Source organism: Leptonychotes weddellii, chromosome 3 (assembly GCF_054177405.1).
Source record: "Leptonychotes weddellii isolate Sample4059 chromosome 3, ASM5417740v2, whole genome shotgun sequence".
Lineage (NCBI taxonomy): Eukaryota > Metazoa > Chordata > Mammalia > Carnivora > Phocidae > Leptonychotes > Leptonychotes weddellii.
In genome coordinates, this window is record NC_138371.1 from 100724204 (window position 1) to 100730568 (window position 6365).

A 6365-nucleotide genomic window follows, 5' to 3' on the forward strand; every position below is an offset into this window, starting at 1 on the left:
GTACATTAAAAGGATTATTCACCACGACCAAGTGGGATTTATTCATGGGCTGCAAGGTTTGTTCAACAATCAATCAATGTGATACAATACATTAGTAAAAGAAAGAACAAGAACCATACAATCCTCTCAATAGATGCAGAAAGAGCATTTGACAAAGGACAGTATCCTTTCTTGATCAAAACTCTTCAGAGTATAGGCATAGAGGGTACATACCTCAATATCATAAAAGCCATCTCTGAAAAACCTACAGCGAATATCATTCTCAATGGGGAAAAACTGAGAGCTTTCCCCATAAGGTCAGGAACGCGGCAGGGATGTCCACTATCACCAGTGCTATTCAACATAGTATTAGAAGTCCTAGCCAAAGCAATCAGACAACAAAAAGAAATAAAAGGCATCTAAATCAGCAAAGAAGAAGTCAAACTCTCATTCTTTGCAGATGATATGATACTTTATGTGGGACACCCAAAAGACTCCACCCCAAAACTGCTAGAATTCATTCAGGCATTCAGTAAAGTGGCAGGATATAAAATCAATGCACAAAAATCAGTGGCATTCCTATACACCAACAACAAGACAGAAGAAAGAGAAATTAAGGAGTCGATCCCATTTACAATTGAACCCAAAACCATGAGATACCTAGGCATAAATCTAACCAAAGAGGCAAAGGATCTGTACTCAGAAAAGTATAAAATACTCATGAAAGAAATTGAGGAAGGCACAAAGAAATGGAAAATCATTCCATGCATATGGATTGGAAGAACAAATATTGTGAAGATGTTAATGCTTCCTAGAGCAATCTACACATTTAATCCAATTCCTATCAAAATACCATCCACTTTTTTCAAAGAAATGGAACAAATAATCCTAAAATTTGTATGGAACCAGGAAAGACCCTGAATAGCCAGAGGAATGTTGAAAAAGAAAAGCAAAGCTGGTGGCATCACAATTCCGGACTTCAGGCTCTATTACAAAGCTGTCACCATCAAGACAGTATGGTACTGGCACAAAAACAGACACTTGGATCAATGGAACAGAATAGAGAGCCCAGAAATGTACCCTAACTCTATGGTTAACAAATTTTTGACAAAGCAGGAAAGAATGTCCAATGCAAAAAAAAGACAGTCTCTTCAACAAATGGTGTTGGGGAAATTGGACAGCCACATGCAGAAGAATGAAACTGGACCATTTCCTTACACCACACACAAAAATAGACTCCAAATGGTTGAAAGACCTCAATGTGAGACAGGAGTCCCTCAGAATAATAAAGGAGAACACAGGCAGCAACCTCTTCGACCTCAGCCACAGCAACTTCTTCCTAGAAACATTGCCAAAGGCAAGGGAAGCAAGGGCAAAAATGAACTATTGGGACTTCATCAAGAAAAAAAGCTTTTGCACAGCAAAAGAAACAGTCAACAAAACCAAAAGACAACCAACAGAATGGGAGACAATATTTGCAAATGATGTATCAGACAAAGGGCAATATCCAAAATCTATAAAGAACTTATTAAACTCAACACTCAAGAACAAGTGATCCAATCAAGAAATTGGCAGAAGACATGAACAGACATTTTTCCAAAGAAGACATCCAAATGGCCAACAGACACATGAAAAAGTGCTCAACATCACTCAGCATCAGGGAAATCCAAATCAAATCCTCACACCAGTCAGAATGACTAAAATTAACAAGTCAGGAAATGACAGATGTTGGAGGGAATGAGAGAAAGGGAAATCCTCCTACACTGTTGGTGAGAATGCAAGCTGGTGCAGCCACTCTGCAAAACTGTATGGAGGTTCCTCAAAAAGTTGAAAATAGAGCTAGCATATGACCTAGCAATTGCACTACTGGGTATTTACCCCAAAGATACAAATGTAGGGATACAAATTGGTATGTGCACCCCGATGTTTATAGCAGCAATGTCCACAATAGCCAAACTGTGGAGAGAGCCAAGATGTCCATCGACAGATGAATGGATAAAGAAGATTTGGTATATATATACAATGAAATATTATGCAGCTATCAAAAGGAATGAAATCTTGCCATTTGCTACGACATGGATGGAACTCAAGGGTGTTATGCTGAGTGAAATAATTCAGTCAGATAAAGACATGTATAATATGACCTCCTTGAGGTCTCATATTATATTATTCCTCATATTATGAGGAATTCTTAATGTCAGGAACAAACTGAGGGTTCCTGGAGTTGTGGGGGGTGAGAGGGATGGGGTGGCTGGGTGATAGACATTCGGGAGTGTATGTGCTATGGTGAGTGCTGTGAATTGTGTAAGATTGTTGAATCACAGACCTGTACCTCTGAAACAAATAATACATTATATGTTAAAAAAAAAAAAAAAGGAAGAAGATAGCAGGAGGGGAAGAATAAAGGTGGGGGGAAATCGGAGGGGGAGATGAACCATGAGAGATTATGGACTCTGAAAAACAAATTGAGGGTTCTATAAGGGAGGCGGTTGAGGGGATTGGTTAGCCTGGTGATGGGTATTAAAGAGGGCATGTTCTGCATGGAGCACTGGGTGTTATACACAAACAATGAATCATGGAACACTACATCAAAAACTAATGATGTAATGTATGGTGATTAACATAACATAATAATAATAATAATAAAAAGAACTCATTGAGAAAAAAACTAATGATGCACTGTATGGTGACTAACATAACGTAATAAAAAAATAAAATAAAGCTATTGCTGACACATTTTCGTTCTATTTTCTGCTTTGGTTTTCCCTCTTCATCTTTGTTCCTTTTTTTTTTTTGGTCTTATTTTAAATTTATTTGTACTGTTATACTTTCCTCATAAGTTCTTGTTAGTTTTATGTTCTTAATTATTTCTTTAGCAATTGCCATATAAGCTATAATATTCATTTCTGACTCATTAAAGTTTAATAAAATTAGTTCTTTTGTACTTTGTTGGTCTTTTACTTTTCTTCTTTTCTACTTTGTCCACTCTTTGGTCAGTGCAAAAATTTCAGAGAACTCAGCCGCCTGCCCATTTCCTATTATATAGTTCTTGATTATTTACATTTTCTATAATGCAATTATGTATTACAAGATTTTTGGAATTGTGCTTATTTGTATTAATTTGTCAATAATCATTTAAATTTATCATTTATGTTGCTCTTTATTCTCTCCTGCATCTATGGGTAGTAAATGGCACAAAGCTTTTGATTTTGGCTCGATTGGCTTTGGCCTTGGTCAATGTGTTACAAGTAGATATGATTATACGTGGTTGTGTGGGTCAGGTCCACATTTTCCCTTTAGGCTCTCCCATAAGAATGAGCATGTTTTTCATAAGGGCTATTCTTTCATAACCATCCTTATGTTGATGAGTAATAAATGTTCGTAGTTGTAAACCACTGAGATATTAACTTTGTAATGAGGAAATCCAGGAAAAAGTGAGCTTACATCCCAGGGCATTATCCTTCTATCTTTAGTGTAGGTGTGCTGAGAAGACAGTTTTACAAATTTTGTTAACTTGAAAACTTTATTCCACGTTCACTTTTTTTGCATTCTGTTTTGAAATATAACAAAATTAGTAAGTGCACAGACTGATGAATTTTCACAGGGTAAATACACCTTTGTAATCAGTACACAGATCAAAAAGCATAGCACCATCAGCATCACAGAAGCAACCTTTTTCAAATTAATGGCCTCTGATTTTAAATACCATACATTAATGTTCCTATTTTTGAACTTTATATAAAGAGATTCTTACAGTGTACATATTTTGTCTGATTTTTTCTTAATATTCTAATATTTGAAAAATAGTCACAATATATAATTATATCAAGTTTTACACCTTTAATGTGTTAAACCTATTTATTTCTGTCTCTTTTTTTCCTCCTCACCCTTGTTAGGAGTATGCCACTTTTTCAATGCTTGATTATTCTGTTTGGTACTATTACTTTCATGCATGTGTTTTGTGATTACTGTGAGTCTCCTGTATGTCAGACACTGTGCAGCCAGAGGGAGTGCAGATACTACTAGGGCATTGTCTCAGCTTTAGTAGGTTCACAGTCTTGGGTGGGTATAAGTAATTAAGTAGAGTGATGACTGTCACAACTGGGGTAAGTATAGGATTCTTGATTATTATGTATCAGTGAAAAAATGAAATAAAAATTAGCTGTTTGTTACTTCTGTGGCAGTCCCATGCAATTATTGAACACATCTTTATTGAGCAACTCCTTATGTCTATGGCACTGGTCTAAGATACAGCAAAGGTTATGATGTCTCAGTCCCAGCTCTCTCTTGACTTTGAATTGGGTTTATCACAGATCCTTAACAAATAAAACAATAAATGTGATGAGCACTGGGTGTTATATGCAACTAATGAATTGCTGAACACTACATCAAAAACTAATGATGTACTATATGTTGGCTAACTGAACATAATAATAAAAAAATTAATAAAAAGAATGAAGGGGGGAATCAGAGGGGGTGACAAACCATGAGAGACTATGGACTCTGAGAAACAAACTGAGGGTTCTAGAGGGGAGGGGGGTGGGAGATGGGTTAGCCTGGTGATGGGTATTAAAGAGGGCATGTACTGAATGGAGCACTGGGTGTTATACTCAAACAATGAATCATGGAACACTACATCAAAAACTAATGATGTAATGTATGGTGATTAACATAACATAATAATAAAAAAGAATGAGAAAAAAAATCACGAGAGTATAGTCATGTTACTATGTAAAAATATTTAAAAAAAATAAATGAATGATGACAAGCAGTGATGTTTGCTATAAGTTGAGTATACCAGAGTGCTCTGAATAAGAAGACTGGGACAGTATATCCTTGGCAAGAAGTGCTGAAGCTCCAAAGTTGAAAGAGAGTAGCTCAGTCAAGGGCAGAAAGGTCAGGTGGTTGTGGCTTCAGGACCAAGGCAATGGTGAATGGCATGACATGAGACTGATGAAACCAACAGGACCCAGCCATGGCAGGCTTCAGAGGCCATGTGGGGAGTTTGGTTTTTATCCTGGGAATAAAAGAAAACCAAGGCAGACCTAGAAGATGGAGGTTGAGAAGCAAAGGAGAATGCTCAGAGTACTTTAGAGAAAAAATAGAACAGATAATGCTGTGACCTACCCAAGGACAATGAGATCACCTCATCTTGCTCGTATTTCAGGTGTAAGAAGTAGTGGAGATGAGCCTGAAGAGACAGATCATGAAGGGTCTTGAATGCCAGGCTGAGAGTCTGAAACATTACCCAGAGGGAAGGAAAAGTCACAGAAGGATTAAATCTAAGAAAGGGACATGAGCAAAGAGAGGTTTGGGTGTTGATCTGAGTGTACTGAAGGATGGCTTAGAGTAGAGGGCACATGTCACCCTTGATTCTGAGAAGGCTGGTGCTTAGGCAAACTGGCACATTTGATACAGCACTTTAGGAAGAAAAATTAGAGAAAACATGGATTTTTGCCTTCAGACTTACCTGTTTCCAGGCCCACTCTCTGAGGATCCTGATAAGTTTGGAAAATGTCACAAAGGTGAGGTCGTCAACAAGGTTTCAGGGGTAGGAATCTGGCCGGGTCTCCCCTCCTCTTCTCTGAGGCATTGTTTCTTGACCATCCTTCTCCCTCTAGGAGCAGCCAGTCCATGACTCTGCTTTGCCATGTTGTTCACTGAAGAGGCTGACTTATTACTGATAAGACCCAGAGGCTGAATGAGACTGTGAAGTGGGGCAGAGATACAGCAGTGGCTGCACTGATGGCTAGAAACCTGAGTGAGGAGGAGTCAGAATTAAACACAGTAGGGAGCCATGGGTGGCTTCTGATCAGGCGAGGACTTGGGAAAATGGATATTTTAGGAAAATTTGCTTGGCAGTGGTAGGCAAGAGAGCTATAAGAGCATCACTTTGATAATGGAGCTAGGAAAAGCAGTAGGATTTTTAAAAGTCATTACATATAAATGTAGGTCTCCATTCAAAAGGGATTGTATAGATATCTGAATATTTATATTTCTTTTTTTTTAAAGATTTTATTTATTTATTTGACAGAGAGAGACACAGCGAGAGAGTGAATACAAGCAGGGGGAGTGGGAGAGGGAGAAGCAGGCTTCCCACCGAGCAGGGAGCCTGATGCGGGGCTCGATCCCAGGACCTGGAATCATGACCTGAGCCGAAGGCAGATGCTTAATGACTGAGCCACCCAGGCGCCTGAATATTTATATTTCTAAATACAGAGAAAACATAGTGCTTCAAGGAACATAATGACACTTTTGAGTTTTAGCCAGAAAGATATTATATGAATCTAAATTGCTTCTTTATATATTATCACATTTTATTCTCATCACCCTTAGGAAGTGAGGAAGTATAGGGAATAGTCCCATTTTCAGAGAGAAAAATAAGC